The sequence below is a fragment of the Rhineura floridana genome, chromosome 8 (genome assembly GCF_030035675.1).
Source record: "Rhineura floridana isolate rRhiFlo1 chromosome 8, rRhiFlo1.hap2, whole genome shotgun sequence".
In the NCBI taxonomy this organism is placed as follows: Eukaryota; Metazoa; Chordata; class Lepidosauria; order Squamata; family Rhineuridae; genus Rhineura; species Rhineura floridana.
Window position 1 is genome coordinate 53,057,369 of NC_084487.1, and position 17,698 is coordinate 53,075,066.

Here is a 17,698-nt window from a genome sequence, read left to right on the forward strand (position 1 = left end):
TAAGAAGTATCTTTTAAAATTGTTCTTTTCAATTCACTCTTGAATGAACATCATACCTAGGGCAGATCCACACCATTCCTTTAAAGCACAGTCAACACCCATTTGAAGCACATGAATCCCACCACAGAATCATGGGAACTGCAGTTTGTTAAGACTGGTGAGAACTATAACTGTGAGGGGGAAATGACACTTCCCAGAATTCTTTAGGGGAAGTCATGCGCTTTAAATGCGAGTTGCATGTGCTTTACACATATTGTGTGAATCCGCTTAATAAATTTTGCCTGCATGTAAATTGTTTTAATTAATTTTTCAAAATGAAAATAAGCTATAAAGTGTAGTGGGTGACCATGGGCTACTCACCATTTCTCAGCCTATCTGCCCCTCAGGATGAAAACAATGGAGAACCATGACTACCCCAAGGCATACTTAAAATGTAAAGGAAGTATTGTACAACCATAGTATGCAATTGGATACTTATAGGGACACAGCATGACAAAACTGGGTGGAAGTAAAAGTTCTACACTTAGGAAAAAGAAACCAAATGCACAGTTATAAGATGGGGGATACTTGGCTCAGCAGTACGACATGCAAGAAGGATCTTGGAATTGTTGTTGATCACAAGCTGAATATGAGCCAACAGTGTGATGTGGCTGCAAAAAAGGCAAATGCTATATCAGGCTGCATTAACAGAAGTATAGTTTCCAAATCATGTGAAGTATTAGTTCCCCTCTATTCAGCACTGGTTAGGCCTCATCTTGAGTGCTGTGTCCAGTTCTGGTCTCTGCACTTCAAGAAGGATGCAGAAAAACTGGAACAGGTTCAAAAGAGGGCAACAAGGATGATCAGGGGACTGGAAACAACGCCCTATGAGGAGAGACTGAAGGAACTGGGAATATTTAACCTGGAGAAGAGAAGACTGAGGGGAGATATGATAGCACTCTTCAAGTATTTGAAAGGTTGCCACACAGAGGAGGGCCGGGATCTCTTCTCAATGATCCCAGAGTGCAGGACACAGAATAATGGGCTCAAGTTGCAAGAAGCCAGATTTCGACTGGACATCAGGAAAAGCTTCCTAACTGTTAGAGCCATACAACAATGGAACCAATTACCTAGAGAGGTAGTGGGATCTCCGACACTGGAGGCATTCAAGAGGCAGCTGGACAGCCATCTGTCGGGAATGCTTTGATTTGGATTCCTGCATTGAGCAGGGGGTTGGACTTGATGGCTTTATAGGCCCCTTCCAACTCTACTATTCTATGATTCTATGAAAATATTTATATAAGCATGACTATCAAATATGTTTATTTATATAACCTGTAAAGATATTTATAGTGAAATCCTATGTTTGTTTACTCAGAAGCAAGTCCCAATGTATTCAATGGGGCTTACTCAACCAGGGAAAACTGCAGCCTCAAGTGATAAGGAACTTGTTCTTTTAACAAGTCCTTTAAGTTGAGAGCTTATCCCAGTCTGCGTCTGTGTTGAAATTGCTTTTTAATATGTTTTTAAATTTTTTCTTAAAAAAAATGTTTTTAAAGCTTTTAAAAATGTTTTTAAAGATGTTTTGTTTTAATATATTTTAAAGTCTGTTTTTATGATTTTTAAAGTGTTTTTAGTGCTTTTGTTTGCTGCCCTGGGCTCCTACTGGGAGGAAGGGTGGGATATAAATCAAATAATAAAAATAAATAAATAAACTTCATTCATTTTTTAAAAAAATGAGTATTAGTTTCCTACATAATAAAAACTGTGATAAACCCTGCCTAATTTCTTTAAAAATAGGGTTGGAGGGAGAGAGATTTACAACACAAACACAAGTCTGCACTTTACTCACAATCATGAAAGGGCGGGGTTGCAGCCAGAGCTTTGAAAAGTTACTTTAAACTACAACTCCCATCAGCCCCAGCCAGCATGGCCACTGGATTGGGCTGATGGGAGTTGTAGCTAGAGCATGATCTGTTTAAAAAAAAGTTGTGCAGGGGGGGTTTATGTTTTGGTGTATATCTCGGGAATTAGACCACCTAGAAACTTTTTTTTTAAATTGAAGCGGAGAGTCCACAGAGTAAGGGGTGGTAGCCAGAGAGCCAGAGCCCCCCCAAAACCAGAGACTCCAGCCGAAAACACACACACCGGGGCACACACACACACAAATCATCGTCACTCACCTCCACAGCTCTTTGACATTCTGCCTTCCTTGCCCTGGCTTTTTCCTCCGGCGTCCATTTTTTCCTCTCAGAGTCAGACGCTAGCAGGCTCCCCCTGCCTATTCATCTCTTCTATCGTGCCTCCTAACACAGATCACGAGGGAAGAGACAGTCTGTGCAGAGGTCCAATCAGTGTGAGGCACATGTCTTGTGTTAACCAATCACAGCCAGGAGCTGACTTCCCCTTGTTCCCGCCCCCAAGTAACGTCCAACCTAACGTGGAAACGTTAAAGTTGAAGCTGAAAAGTAGGGAAATTACTATTCGTTCCGTTACTTGCCAAATGTAATGGAATTACCCACTCGTTATTTAAAATTGTAATGAATTAAAAGTAACTCGTTAAAAATAACGAGTTACTTCCAAGCTCTGGGTAAGATAGATGTATAGAGTTGCCAGCCAGTCACTACAATAGAGCTTCTGTGCCTTAGACTGGGCATGCGCAGAAGGTAGTTCTGGATCTACTGGCAGATCTGTGGGTAATTTGCAGTAGATTAGCAAAGATTTCTGACTCTCAGTTGTTTTATAGTGGCCACAAAAATGGTGTCCAATGCTCTAAAGCAGAGCTTGGAAAAGTTACTTTTTTGAACTACAACTCCCATCAACCCCAGCCAGCATGGCCACTTTTCCAAGCTCTGCTCTGAAGTACACTTTTGAAATGAATAAAGCTTGAGATAACCAGGAGTGTTTTTGTATGCGGAAGGACTGTGAGCTCTGTTCAGTTCTGATACTCAAAATAAATCCCTATGAGCAGCTCTAATTCTAACTGTACTTCTTTTGCAATGGGCTGTGGTTGGTGGATGTCAGGGTTCTATTTAAAAAAAAAATGGATCCCATAAGCCTGCAATCTATCAAGCCTTAGACAGTGGTTCTATAAACAGCAGAGTAGCTATTACAGTGTCTCTGACAGCACCAAATTCATGGTAGGACCATCTTCATCTGTTGCATAATGATGCTTGCCATGAGCTAAGATGGCGGCAGAGGCTTCAGCCCCTTAGGGAAACCTCGGCCACCATCTTGGTTAAGGGCAGCATTGTGCGCACAACAGCCGAGAAAGGTAGGTTGAAGCAAGGGAATGGCGGGGACTCCAAATCGTGGAAGGGGAGTGCCAGGGCCCGGGGCAGGCTTGTGACCATGGACCCCGGCATGTCTGGGGCTGGCCCTGCTCCTGAATGAGGAGCATAGCTATATGTGTGTGTGTGTGTGTGTGTGTACGTGTACTACATACATATATATTTTCCTTTTGATCCCGTGGATTTGCACAAAACCAGAAAATTGCACGAGCAAATCTCATTAAAAATCATGTGCTGAAAATTTACAATTGCTGACCATGTGCTTTTGTGCACTTCCTGGGTGAAGTTTTTTTTTAAGAAAACAAGGTATGTGTGCATGGCTATCTGTGTGTGTGACCTGTCAGTCCTTAATCAGCATAATGGAATAAACAAATTACAAGGCAGGGACAAACATAAAAGGGTGCGCCTACTAGTATGAACAGGAAAGACCAAAGTTGTTACTCATATACAAATTCAAATGTGTGCAGGTGTAAACTACTCTGGCCTAATTTGAAGGCAATTTTTTTTAAAAAAAAAATCTGCTTCAGCTGTAGAAAACCACTAGGAAAAAAACCGATCCGCAAGGACAAAGAAAAAGAATAAATAGGAAATCTGGTATCAAATTCGAATTTTGTGAAATTCGAGCACATCACTAATGGTGAGTATACTATACATAGTCCTTCCTCTTTGTGGGTTGCCATAGAAATATGACGGCTTGTTCTGTTCAGCTATATCTGGGCTGTGATTTGGCAAGGCAAAGTGCTCATGAGTGTTTGGCCAGCAGTGGCAGCGGTTGAAGTAGGTTGTTGCCTGGCCTTTGCCAAAGGAGGATGTGCCTGCATGTGGGGATGAATGCTTTCCATGTGTGGATAACACTGCCTCTTATTGTTAGAGGGAGTGTTAGAGCAATACAGCAATATAGTATGATGCTGCTGGATGTATCTTTTTGGGAAGGGAATTCCACAGTTTAGGGGCTACCACAGAAAATGCCCTCTCCAGGGACACCCCACCAAACTTCTGAGAGCAGTGGAAGTACCAAGACGCCTCCTTCTGCTGATCTTAACACCCTCAGAGGGATTATAGGGAAGGAGGTGGTCTTTCAGATATTTGGGGTCTAACTCGTTTAGGGCTTTAAACATTGTAAATGACTTGAATTGGGCCCACAGTCAATCTGGCAACCAGTGCAGCTGTTTTAAAACAGTGGTTATGTGAGTACTAAATGGAAACTCAGCCATGAATCTGGCATTCTGGACTGGTAGAAGTTTCCAAGTTGTGTTCAAAGGATTGCAATAATCCAGTCTTGTAGTTACTAGAGCATGGAGTACAGTGGTCACATAATATCTGTCGAAAAGAGACTGTAACTGGAAACAGGCATGTCTAGCCAACTGAGGCTTCAGAGACAATGTTGGATCCAGGAGTACCCCCATGTTATGGACATGCTCCTTCCAAGGGAGTGTAATCTCTCCAAAACAGGGCATCTTCCCACTTCTCAGATCCAAGAACTTGGAGCAGATAATACCTCTATCTCATCAGGATCAGTAGTCATATATGGCAAAAAAGGGCTGGGGGGAGATCTGGGAGACAATTGATGTAGTTATATCCAACAGCATGAGTTCTCCCCTGTCTTTTACTTACCTATCCTGGTATCCTCACTTGTAGTGGTGTTTTGTGTTAGGTATTTGCATCTGAAGTCCCAAGGTGAGGATTTTGCAGAGAAGTGTTAGCCACATGCTCAAGTTCCCTTAAGTGTTCTGAAGGCAGATTGTTGTATGTAAACTGCCCCCTTCATGTGCAAACTGCTTTTCCTCTATAGTTTCTCCTCACCAGAGTTTCCCTTGTGAGCTCTTACTGTACACAACCTGAGGCCATAAAGATACAGCCCCGTGCCACACATGCTATTATCTGAGTTATAGTCTTCCTGTGTGGGGTTTACATACTGGTGGCAGTATGCTGTGACAAAATGTTGAATTACACCATACCTTTTCTTTATCATGGACATGTGGGCAGGTTATGGTTTGTGACATGGGGACAGCTATTTTCATTCCCCCCTCCTTTAAAGTTTCTATGCCAGATCCATGACTGGTAAAAAGTTGAACTGTCAACAGGGATGTAGCCATGGATGGAAAGGATATAGGAGCCACCATAAGTGTGTTTCTTCCTGAAGCTGCCCCAAACTCCACGATATTTTAGCCATGATATATCAGCATGGTGTTCAGGCAGCATATGGGGATGTTCTTTCAGTGTATCTGTCATGGAGGCAGTGTATCTGGCATTACATCAGTTTAGCGAGACCCACACAAAATCCTAAAGCCTTTCAGATGACAAAACCCCAGTGTAAGGTTGCACTCTGAATTCCTACCATAGCCAACACTGAAATGTATTTGTCATATGATCAGCAGCAATTCCAGAGATTGCAACAACAAATTTTCCAGCCTCCACAATAATTACTGCTGACTATATTCACCATTTTCTGGTTCATAACTGATTTCTTTCATGGAGTGTGAACTGTTGTGTGAACTGAATCACAAACATCACAGGTATATGATAATACTAATTAGGATTTGCATAGCACATCAAAATGTTACAATTACATTATGTTGTTACAGTGGTGACAGTAACCTTGTAAAGTACTGTATTATTATTCTCCTGTGCATACTGCAGAGTGGTGGCCCTGAGGCTGAGAGAGATTGGCTTGTCAGTTCATGGCAGTGATAAGCTTTGAACTAGGGACTTCCTGATTTGTAGCCAAGTCTGTTACAGAGAAATTCAATAGATGTCTGCTCAGAATAAGTTCCACTGAGCTCAATGAGGTTTATGCCCAGGTAAGCCACTACCTAGACTGGATCTTATGGGTGTGTGTGTGGGGGGGGAGAGAGAGAGAAAGCAAGGTTGCCAGTCTGGTGCCCTCCAGATGGTTGGACCATGCTGCCTGGGACTGATGGGCATTGTAGTCCAAATCATCTAGATGGATTGGGGAAGGCTGGTTTACCAGAATCCATTCTATATTAAACCATAAAAAAATTCCACTGTTAGGTAGTAAGTGATGTGGTATCAGTTTGAGGTAGATGTAGAATCAGCTTGATGCTAAAATTTTAGAAGTCTTAAAGAACAATTTTTCTTAACAATTCAGCATTGCATTTGGTTCTAAAATTAATTTCCATCAGAGTGCATTGGGTAATGATTTGAACAACCAGTGTCTCTTTTTAGAGAAAGCAAGAATTTGCCTTTCTTCTTTTCATAGATAAATTCATTTATTTTAACTATGTATGTTCATCTTCCTAAACTGAACTTATCCTGCATTTCCCTCTTGCTTTCTCCCTGTTGTTCTCTATTTGAGGCTTAATATAATGTGGATTATATTATTTCATCCATTAAGAATGCTTTAGTGCAGTTGATTAGACTAGATGACTAATTCTTCATGTTTCACTCAGGTCACATAGTGCATTGTAGAACTGTGTGCTATCTAACAACTTTAATTTGTAACTGGTATTTACAACCTGGCATAAAATTGGTGTAGTAAAGGAAAATTCCACTAGGTGGATCTGGTGCTCTTCTAACAAGTTATCAAATATTCTAGCGTCTTGTAACTCTGGCATTTTATTTTGCTTTTGTGTATCTGTGTATTAATAGGATATATATCAAAACCTCAATCTGAATATTTGCTAAATTGTTTATTTTATAAGATGTTATTCATGAGTTAAAGGGGGTATTTAGCTCACTGATTAATCATGTTCTTTCTATAACCTTCAATTGAAATCTTGAGTGTTTGTTTCAAAGAGATGCATACAGAAACCACATCACTGGATGTTATTCTTTTCGTTAATAGCAAAGTTTTAATGGCAAAGTTTTGAATGACAGAAATACAAAATTCTATAAGATAATTTATTTTCTTTTGTCTATTAGACATTTTAATCTTTAAAATTTGCTCGTTCCATGCTAAATGTTTATTTTGGCTCTATTGCAGTGGTTCCCAACCTGGGGGCCGGGACCCACAGAGGGGCCGCAAAGTAATCCAGAGGGGTCCGTGAACAATAAAGAAATGAATTACTTACTATTTTTTAAAAAAAGTCTTCACTCCTTCTACACTGTCTGCTTTCCACTGCCGCTGCAGATGACACCTCCCCCTTGCTCCAAACAAGAGGGGAGGCCTTTTGCTGAAGCGGCAGAGCATCTTTCAAGCGCACTAAGGGCAGGCATCTGCCTATAAAATACATGGCAGATGCCAAAGGAGGCTGAGGGTGGAGCTACCAGGAAGAAGAGGGGATTACTATCACTGATTCCCGTCTCCTTGCACTGCTGCTACTGGCAACACCCTTACTTAGAATGAGAGGAGAGGGCTTTTTGTGAAGCAAAAAGAAGCAAGCCTGCAAAGAAAGGCTGCTTTCCCCATTCCTTATTGGCAGCCAGCCTGCCTCCCTGGGGGGAGGGGGTCACAAAAAAATTTCCACTTATAAAGGGGGTCCCGTGCTCATAAAGGTTGGGAACCACTGCTCTATTGAAAATTGAAATCCTGTTGAAATGTACTGGATTGCAGTGATTATTCTTTCCAAAAAGAGAATAAACTGTAGTTGTGGTTGTTTTGCAAATATTCTGGGCAATGAAATTATTCTTTTGAATATAAACAGGAAAATAAAATGTTTAAGCCAATTAGAAAATGTTTCTGGAACACTGATATGAGACGTGTGAAACAAAAACTGATTTTGACACTCACGCCATTGCATTCAGGCATGGAAACCAAGCTGACAAACCACTTTCAATGAAAATAAACCAATCTCACTTCAGATTTTGATTATGCACTAGGCATACAATGTCTACTTGTTGAACTCTGAATAGTAATCTTCCATCTGACCCTTCCTAGAAACAGAATATCTCAGCACTATTGAGTTAGTCTAGAGTTTACCTAGGAATGTAAGAAGCTGCCTTATACCGAGTCACACTATTGGTCCATCTAGCTCAGTATTGTCTACATTGACTGGCAGCAGCTCTCCAGAAATTCATACAGGGTCCTCTCCTAGCCCTACCTGGAGATGTTGGGATTAAACCTGGGACCTTCTGCATGTAAATCAGGTGCTATATCTACTGAGCCATGGGATTTTCCCACCATACCTGCTCCAGGTATTGGTCCTGTATCTGAATGAATCTCATTCCTGCCAAGAGCAACACAATGTTCCTTTCCTTTGCAGCCATGGCTTGAACTTGCTGCTGTTTATAGTTGTGGCTTTACCTGTCCCACACCTAATTTACATTTAGGCATTCCTTGGCCAAAACAGCCTCACAGACCAAATGGAGAAGCGTGGCACAGGCCAGAGGTTCCCCACTGCTGTATTACAGCAATAAAACAAGTACCAATCCTATGTATGTGTACTCCAAAACATAACCATGCCTACTGTGTGGTGGTGAGGGCGATGAAGAAGGCCCATTTCTCTGCCTCCATTGCATCCCCAAGTAGCCAACCAGTGGAGCCTTTTCATATTATCCAGGGTCTGTTAACCTCAACTCCAGGAAATAGAATTTTAGACCCTTTGGAAGCCCACTATGAATTGTTTGCAAGGAACTTCAAGGGTGAAGTTGCTCACCTCTGTAGCAATCTTGATGCCCCATCCACATATACTGTTGTTCCCAGTGAGTTACCCAGTGCAACTTCTGCTGCAGCTTCTTGGGATCAGTTTCAGTTGATGCAGCCTGATAATGTGGACAAGGTGCTTGTGACAATGAGGCCAGCAATGTGTCCTCTTGACCCTTGCCCTTCTTGGCATCTTAAAGCTTGCTTAGGGGGTATGACTAAGTGGTTCCTGCCTTTGCAGGAGGGAGTGGACCCAGCCACCCCAAGAGATCACTTCTGAAAAAGTCCACCCTGCACCCATTGGTTTGTGACAACTGCCGCGCTGTTGCAAATACACCTTTTTAGGGAAGATGATTGAGAAAGTTGTGGCATAGCAATTGCAAGAACTCTTGGATGGAACAGATTATCTTGACCCATTCCAATCTCAGTTCAGGCCTGGTTATGGGACTGAGTCAGCATTGGTCATCCTGATGAATGGCCTTTATTGGGAAAAGAACAGGGTGAGTGCAACCCTGCTATCTTCCCTGCCTGAACTCAAAGAACTCAGAGTCGGTGATAGTTTTTTCTTTTATTGAAGTAAGAGAAAATTTCCATTCAGTGCACTTCATGAATCTATCTATGACTTACTCAGAACTCAGCATCCCTCTCTAGCTAACTAGGCATCACTTGGCAGCAATAAGACATTGACTCAGCAACTAAACCTTCCTCCACACCCAGCTTAAATAGAACTGGGTGGGCTCCCTACTTGCGTGTAGCCCAAGTCACTGTTGGGTGCACGTGTATAAGTGTAGGCTCCTCCTGAGTTGGGGTTGTTGAATCTCCTGATGCATTTGCCTCCTGGACTGGGGCAAAGGCGGGGTCTCTGTCCCATCCTCTCCCTCTAAGGGGGAGAGCTGTCTGGCAGTGGTGTGGGCACTGGGAGAGGCGCCTCATCAGGTGGAGGGGTGAGAAGCGGGTCTGGCGGTCTCTCTAGTGGGGTGTCTGGGACTGAGGGAGGTGACCTCACCCCCAGAGACTCCCAAACACACACCACAGGCTCCCCCAAACATCCACACACCCCTGGCATCTCCAAATACACACACACACACCAAGCACTTCCAAACACATACACAGGGACTCTTGCATACACACAGAGAGAGATAAGTCCAAAACTGCCCCCACCCTCCCAGGCAACTTCCAAAGCAGCTGCCAGGCACTCAATGCTGCCCTGTTTAGGAAGCTTGCTGGCCTCCTGCCTGCCCAGGCTGCTACCACTACCCCACCTCAACTGCTTACCAGCCTCCCATGTTGTCGCTGCCACTTGTTCACCCACCCCCCATGCTCACCTGCCCAGCACTCACTCCCGCTCCCCTGCTCTTCCGACCCCCACTCTCCCACCCACTCTCCCACTCCCCTACCCCATTTGCTGACACCTTCTCACCCGCCTTCCTTGCTTCTCTCACTCCCTCATACCTTTTGTCTGCTGTCCTGCCACTGTGGCCTGTCCCCATGTGTGACAGCTTACAAAAATATTATATAATTAGATATATTCTGTGAGAAGGCCTTGATGAATCATTGAAATTTGAATTGGGCCTTAGATAGTATCAGCTTGGCACATGTTTTATTTATTTATAATATTTATTACTTGTTTTCCATTGCCACAGGAATCCCAGAGTGGATTATGTTAAAAGTCACATTACCATATTTAAAAACTGAAGAAAATGTTCAAACCTTAACCAGAAAAACACATTAAAATCATGCAACCGTATGCTACGTCATCAATATCCAGCAAAAGCTTGAACAAACAGATAGGTCTTCAGCTGGCATCAAAGCTCATATTTCAGAGGGGAAGAAAATCCATAACTGAGGTGCCATCAAGGAGAAGGTCTTCTCCCAAGTTAGCACATAATGAATCTCCACCAGTTGTGACACAACCAGGATGCACGGAGAGAGAGAGAGAGAGAGAGAGTTATCACATGAGACTGATTTCAAATGTTGTGTGCTGAACTTCATGCCACAATTGGTTCAGGCTTGTTGGAAGTCCCTGCAGCATTGTCAATTTACAGCTTGTGGGATCGATTTCAGTTGTTGCAGCCTGAGGATGTAGACAGGATGCTTGTGGCTGTGAGGCCAACTACATGTCCCCTTGACCCCTGCCCATCATGGTCGGTAAAATCAAGTAGGAGGGGATTGACTGGTTGGATCCTGGGAGTGGTCAATGCCTCTTCAGGAAAGAGTTAGGCTCACCACCTTGAAAGAGGCGGTGGTGCAGCTCCTTTTGAAGATCCTCCCTGGATAGAGGTTTTAAAAAACTACCACCCAGACTCAAATATTCCCTTCCTGGGCAAGGTGATAGAGAAGGTGCTGGCTGGCCAGCTGCAGGTATGCCTGGAGAAAGCAGTATTATACAAAGTTTCATATGAAGATTCACAGTTCTCACACACAGAGCTCTGAGATAAGTATGAAGCTGGTTTTTCATGCTTTCAGCAGGGACAAATGAGAAGAGTGGAAAATTGTACAGTGTACCTCCAGACAGAGGGAAAATACCACTTTTCCAAAAGAAAATTGTGACTTATGAAAGCAGTTGATGTCTCTGATGACTACCCAATACCAGAAGCTTGTCAACTCTGCAAAAGGTTAAGTAGTCTGTCCCTTCAACACCTCAGGCTTAAAGAATTCTACTTAGTCTCTTCAGACTCTTAGGTTACGAATTAAGTTTTTTTCAAAATGAAGAGGTGTCAATTCGATAAATTGTTTTTCTGTCAGCTAAAACAGAAAAAGAAGCATCTTTTTCTTCTAATTAGTTTACATAGGGAAGAATGACCTTATTGTTCTGGCCAGTTAAAAGGAGTAATAGTAGTTACTTAAACACCAAGAAAAATATTGTAGTCTTAGAAGTCTGATTTTTCTCATTCTGGGGCTGTTGACATCATTGTGTGATGCTCAAGATGTGCATGCCTATTTAGTTGATCTCATCCCATAACTGTTGCTAAAGCAAACTCTAATTATCTAATTTTTAAATATCTGAGTCTTTGAGAGGAATTCTGCCTTTATTTACCAGGGAGATTTGATTACAGGAAAAACTACAAAACCAAACTGGAAACTTTATATTGCATTCTGAATCTATTTTGTCCAATCAGACCTCCAGAAGGGTTGCAGGATCTGGAGGATGATGACAAGCTAAACTGTGAGCCTGTCAATATTATTTTATTTATTTATTTATTTAAAATTATTTATATCTTACCTTTCTTCTTGACAACAGGCATCCAAGACAGCTTTCAATTAAAAAAAAAATCACAATAAACATAAGGTTTTCTTTTAATTGAAGAAAGTTCTCTTTCTATATGTATATGTATTGGAAATAGGATTAAAACATTCAGTGCTTCCTTTTCAAGCTCAGGATGCTCATGCCTCTGTGCCATCCAGATCATGCACAAGCCTTGTGACAGAAATGAACTCCAAAGACCTTTCTTCCTACTGAGTTCTGTCCAGCCGCTGTGCAAAAGCATGTCTCTCCCCTCGTTTAGCAGAATTTCTTGACTTTCCAGAGAAGGGGCATAATCATCACTGACAACTATGGAGCATTGGTTTGCTAGCAGTCCTTTCTTTAGGATTCAGGTTCTGGGAGCCATTGGTTTCTCTGCCTTTAGTTGCTGAGGGCAAGCAGAACAGAGCTGTGAATGTTCTGCAGAACAGAGTCCCTGAGAGGGAGAGATATGCTTTGCTTGGCTGTTGTTGGCTGGGGAGCACCTATAGGGCATGTTTCTTTCTTCTTTTTCATTCTTTTTTAGGAGCAGCCACAGCAGGGTTTCTATGGCTTACATCTGTAAAAATTATTTTTCCTTTGTAAGAGCAGGGAAAAGGGTCAGCCGAAGGACTTCACTCTTGATTAATGATCTTTAGGGCTTCACACATTCCTATAAGAAACTTTGCAACAATTTGACTATCAGTTAGCATAACAATTAATGCTACTGGATTGTTCTGCTGGGTTTAAAAAATAGATTAGGGAGGAAGTTTTCTCAGTAATTTTGTTTGGGTTTACTTTATTAGGCTGTTTGCTTATTGATTTGTTAAAGTTGGAGGAATTGCTGTGTTTGAAAGTCGTAGCATAGAGTGGCCACAAACATTTTTTATTTTTTAAGGTCCAGGAGGCATCACAAGTCCAAAATAAGGTTGAGAAATACTGGGCTAGTCTACATGAAGTCTATGTGGAAGCAACTTAAAATAATCAATTGAGTTAGTTACTTTGGAAATCAGAGCAGAATTTCTAAGTGTTGTAAAAATGAAACTCTTGATGCGTCTCCATAAACTACCGTAATTCTGGAATGATCTTGATAAATATGTATTTTAGTATTGTTTTGTTATTTATTGTATTTTTATGCTGTTTTATGTTCACCGCCCAGAGAGCTATTGCTAGTCGGGCGGTATATAAATTTAATAAATAAATAAATAATAATAAATATGTGTTCCTCCCCTGCTCCCTGCACAGTTCAATATTTGAGACAGACACTTGTGTGGTATAGGATGGATTAGCCTTACAGAGGAAAAGAACAGGGCAGCGAGGCAAACATATGTATGAACATATTTTGGAATTATAAAGGAATCTTTCCCCAAGTTACTTTTTTGGGGTGGCAAAGATCACATTATTAAACAATGTAATTGGTTAAGGCTGCAATCCAATATACACTTACCTGGGAGTAAGTCCCATTGAACCCAGTGCAGCCTTCTTCTGAGTAGACATGTATTGTATTGCAGCCCAAGTGTATTTCTTTGTTTAACAGGCAGCTTGCTTGGTCCTGCTCTCTGTTTGTAGCTGTTTATGTCACTTACCTCAAGTCTATGGTATGAACTTCCACCCCACCCCACTCCAAGATCCATAATTCCTCTTCTTTATCAGAGAGAGTACAAGACATATCTCTTTCATGTGGCCTTGGGATAATCTGAGCAGTTTTTTGTTTGCTTTTACTGTTATTTTTTCTGTTTTGATTGACTGTTAAGTTTGTTTTATTTCTCTTTGTATACTGCCTTGAGTGCTGGAATGACAGTTAATAAATTATTTAAATAAATACATTTATTCAGATTAAAGGGGTAATCTCATAGAAATGTTGGAGACACATCATGGCCTTTAGGTCTGCTGTTATCTACATTCTATTCTCATTTACATTCTCTACTGTTGACTTCATATCTAAATGCTGTCTTCATAGAATCTAAATGCTTTCTATATACTTGCTGTCTGGCGTAGTTGTGTATCTGCCCATAAATTTACACCATGTTGCATCTCTAAACTGATGTATTTAGAAGGATGTGATTACTGATGCATCTTTGCTGCTCATATTTGTGTACTTGCAGTTCTGGCATTAACTTAATACTGATTTACAAAATACAAAGTAGCTTGTAACCTTTACTTTACTTTACTTAGAGCAAAATTAGAATTGCATAGTAACTACAGATTCAACAGGGAACTTGATTACAGCGAAGTATCTAAAATCAACTCAAAATAATCAAACTTTACAAACTGATCTTCTGTGCAACATTGCTATGTCTTAATTAACTTCCCCACATTGAAATGTTCTACAAATGTTTCTAGCTGTTTTGGAAAACTGAGATCCCACCCCAAGAGACAGAACATACAATGCACTTGTGGACCTTGGAAATAGACTGTAATGGCAAAATCCAAAATAGAGTTAGGTGCAACTAAGCAAGTTCGCTTCAATTAGTACTGAAACTTTAGTGCAAAACTACCAGCAACACTTTGCAGGTGGAAGTTGTATGCATATAAAAGTTCGCAAATCCGCAAGAACACACTTCCAGAGACACAACCAGATAAAGCAGATGAGTGGGGTCTACCCAAATACTTTTGCATAGGATTGTATCTCTACAGTGAGACCTCAGAGCCTATCAAGAACAAGTCTGAGACAATTTGATAGCCTGTCAGGATGCAGGATTGGGGCCCTGATGTTTCAGAAGATGAAGAGAGGGAGGGGGTCATTTGGCCAGAGCCGTGTGAAGAAGATGCAGAGGAGGGGGAGGGAAGCTCAGAGATAGAACTGTCTGGCAGCGAAGACCTTGAATGTCCAACAGACACTTCCCGTGAGCTTCCCACGCCTCCTCCCCCTTCGAGCTTAGAGCAGTTGGAGAAGGAGGGAGGGCAAGGGGGAATCCAACCTCCTCCTGATCCAGGGAAAAGCAAGGAGCCAGATGGTTTAGGCCTTGCCCCCCCGCTTTCCCCCATACCTGAAGCAGAGTCCTCAGAAGGGGAGGAGGCAGTGGCACCCCCTTCACCACGTACAAGGAGACAGCAAAAGAGGCAGCAGAAGAAGGGGGAGAGGAGGGGTGTGGATGAAAGCACTTTGAGGCGGAGTGAGAGAATTCGCTCTTGATTGCCCCCTTCTTAAGGGACAGGGGGAATAGTGGTTCCTTGTTCTGTCAACTCTCTTCCTAGTCGCAGGTTATGTTTTGTAGTGAAACTTCATGAGACGGCGTAGTCTTTGTCTGGATATTACTTTAATAAAAACTGATTTGCTTTCTGGTTCCTGAGTCCCAACCTGGACACGACATAGCCTTAAGAGAGGAGTGTACATCACTATTGTAAAGAATTCCACTGAACAGTTCTTCTCAACTGTATATAGGATAGTCCTCAGTGAGCTGACTGTCTACATGCAGGATGTGATCATCTTCAAGAGTTTAGATTTGGAGGCATCGACATCATCTGAATGATTAGAAAGCAAAACTTCTTCATTCCCAGTGTTCATGATGATTAAGGGTTGTTATTTATTAGAATTCTTACCTGCTTTTCGCATGAGGTCCCAGACTGGGCCATAGCAATTTAAAAATACATTTTTAAAAATAGTTGGCTGAGAGGTTATGCTTATTGAAGGGAATAACTACAATGCCATGCATTGTATGATCTCTGAAAATCCAAAAGCTGCAGCTGGTACAAAATGTGGCAGCGAGACTGCTCACTGGGCAGGGTATCGTCAACATGTCACCCCGCTGCTGAAAGAATTGCACTGACTGCCCATTTGCTACCGGGCCAAGTTCAAGGTTCTAGTTTTCGTGTACAAAGCCCTATACAGCTTGGGACCAGGATATCTGAAAGACCGTCTTATCCCTTATATACCTAGTCGATCACTCTGCTGTGCAGGTGAGGGCCTCCTACAGATACCATCTTATCAGGAAGTCCGTTCTGCACAACATAGGAAACAGACCTTTAGTGTGGCGGCACCTACACTGTGGAACTCCCTACTCTTAAATATTAGACAGGCACCATCTCTGTTATCTTTCTGGTGCCTACTGAAGACCTTCCTCTTTCAGCAAGCCTTTTAAGTTGAGACCTTATCCCAGTCTGCGTCTGTGTTGGAATTGCTTTTTAATATGTTCTTAAATCTTTTTTAAAATGTTTTTAATCTTAGACGATGTTTTGAAAGCTTTTGTTAAGAAACCTTTTTAAAAATGTTTTGTTTTAATGTGTTTTAAAGTTTGTTTTTATGATGTTTTAAAGTTTTTAGTGCTTTTGTTTGCTGCCCTGAGCTCCTGCCGGAAGGGCAGGATATAAATCAAATAATAAAATTAATAAATTAATAAATAAGTATGGGATCTGCATAGTCTATGTTGAGAAGAGCCTTAGGGAAGATATGTTTAAAAAATATCACAAGTTTGATGGTTCTTTCACCATAACAGTACAATCCTAAACACATTTACTTATGAGTATGACCCACTGAATGGTTCCATCTGGCTGTATCTATGCAAGAGTATCTCCTTGTGGATTTGCAACCTTATATGCATATATCCAGCTAGAAGTTAAATATTTTGGCCCTGCCTGGCACTAAGCTCTTACACTAAATGAGATTAAGCCCTCTTCTGTATTGTGTAGCCTATCATTATGTCTTGGTGATAAATTTCAGCAAGAAGTTGCTAGTTTCCCTTACAATTGTATGTTATGAAAAGCAAAGCAAAGCACTCCACACCCCACCCCTTGTTTTATGAAGGCTTGTTCTTCTGCCTTTTTTTCAGGCAGCTGGACAACCATATCTAACATAGCACCCCAGCAGGAAATGCTCTAAAAATCCCTGGAAGCAGTGCCATCCAAGGACTTAATGAACCATCACTTCTGCTGCACTTTCTCTAAAGAATAGAAGATATATATACATTCCTCCATTTGCCTTTTTGGGTAAGCGGTTTATCATAAGATTTATTCAAGCATAATTTGGCTTACCTGATGTCACTATGGGCTTTGCTTAGATAGAAAATCAGGATAGAAATGTTGTAAATAAATAAAACCATTTGTACAACAATTCTTTACAAGACCATGAAAACCTAATCTGTGTTAAATATGTCCATTTCTCATTAGATTTTTATACAGTAAGTTATCCCCAGAAAAAATAGCCAAATGTTATTGTTTGGAAAGACTAAATTGACAGATCTCAGAATGTATTTATCTATCTCCTCATTTTTAAGCTGCTTTTCACCCAAAGGATTTTCCAGAGCTCTGGCAAAAGGTTATCTAGTGTGCAAACCAAGGGAGTTTTAATGCCCCCATTTCAATAACATATTACAAAACTAGTCATAAAGAAGTGCCTGAATCAACCTAGGCAAAATTAAATTATCTGAAGATGTTCATTCTCCAACAGATTTTTATAGAGAACATAAAAAGGCCACCTTTCTAAAAATAAGAGGCAACAGTAATTTACAGTATCCTTTTAGCAAAGTTACATATTGATTACTATACACATGAGGTTGGATCCAGACTTTGTCATGCTTATAAAAGACACACTGAAATTAATGGGATTTAAGAACTAAAGCTGCAATCCAATACACACTTACCTGGGAGTAAGTCCGATTGAACCCAATGGAGCTTACTTCTGAGTAGACATGGATTGCAGCCTTAAACTCATTAATTTTAGTATGT

General features: G+C 41.3%; 1 protein-coding gene across 1 annotated transcript in view; it reads left to right on the top strand.

Moving 5' to 3' along the window:
- The window catches only part of ANKS1B (ankyrin repeat and sterile alpha motif domain containing 1B), a 573,173-nt gene that overhangs the window by 321,822 nt on the left and 233,653 nt on the right, over positions 1 to 17,698 (top strand). The window lies entirely within an intron of this gene.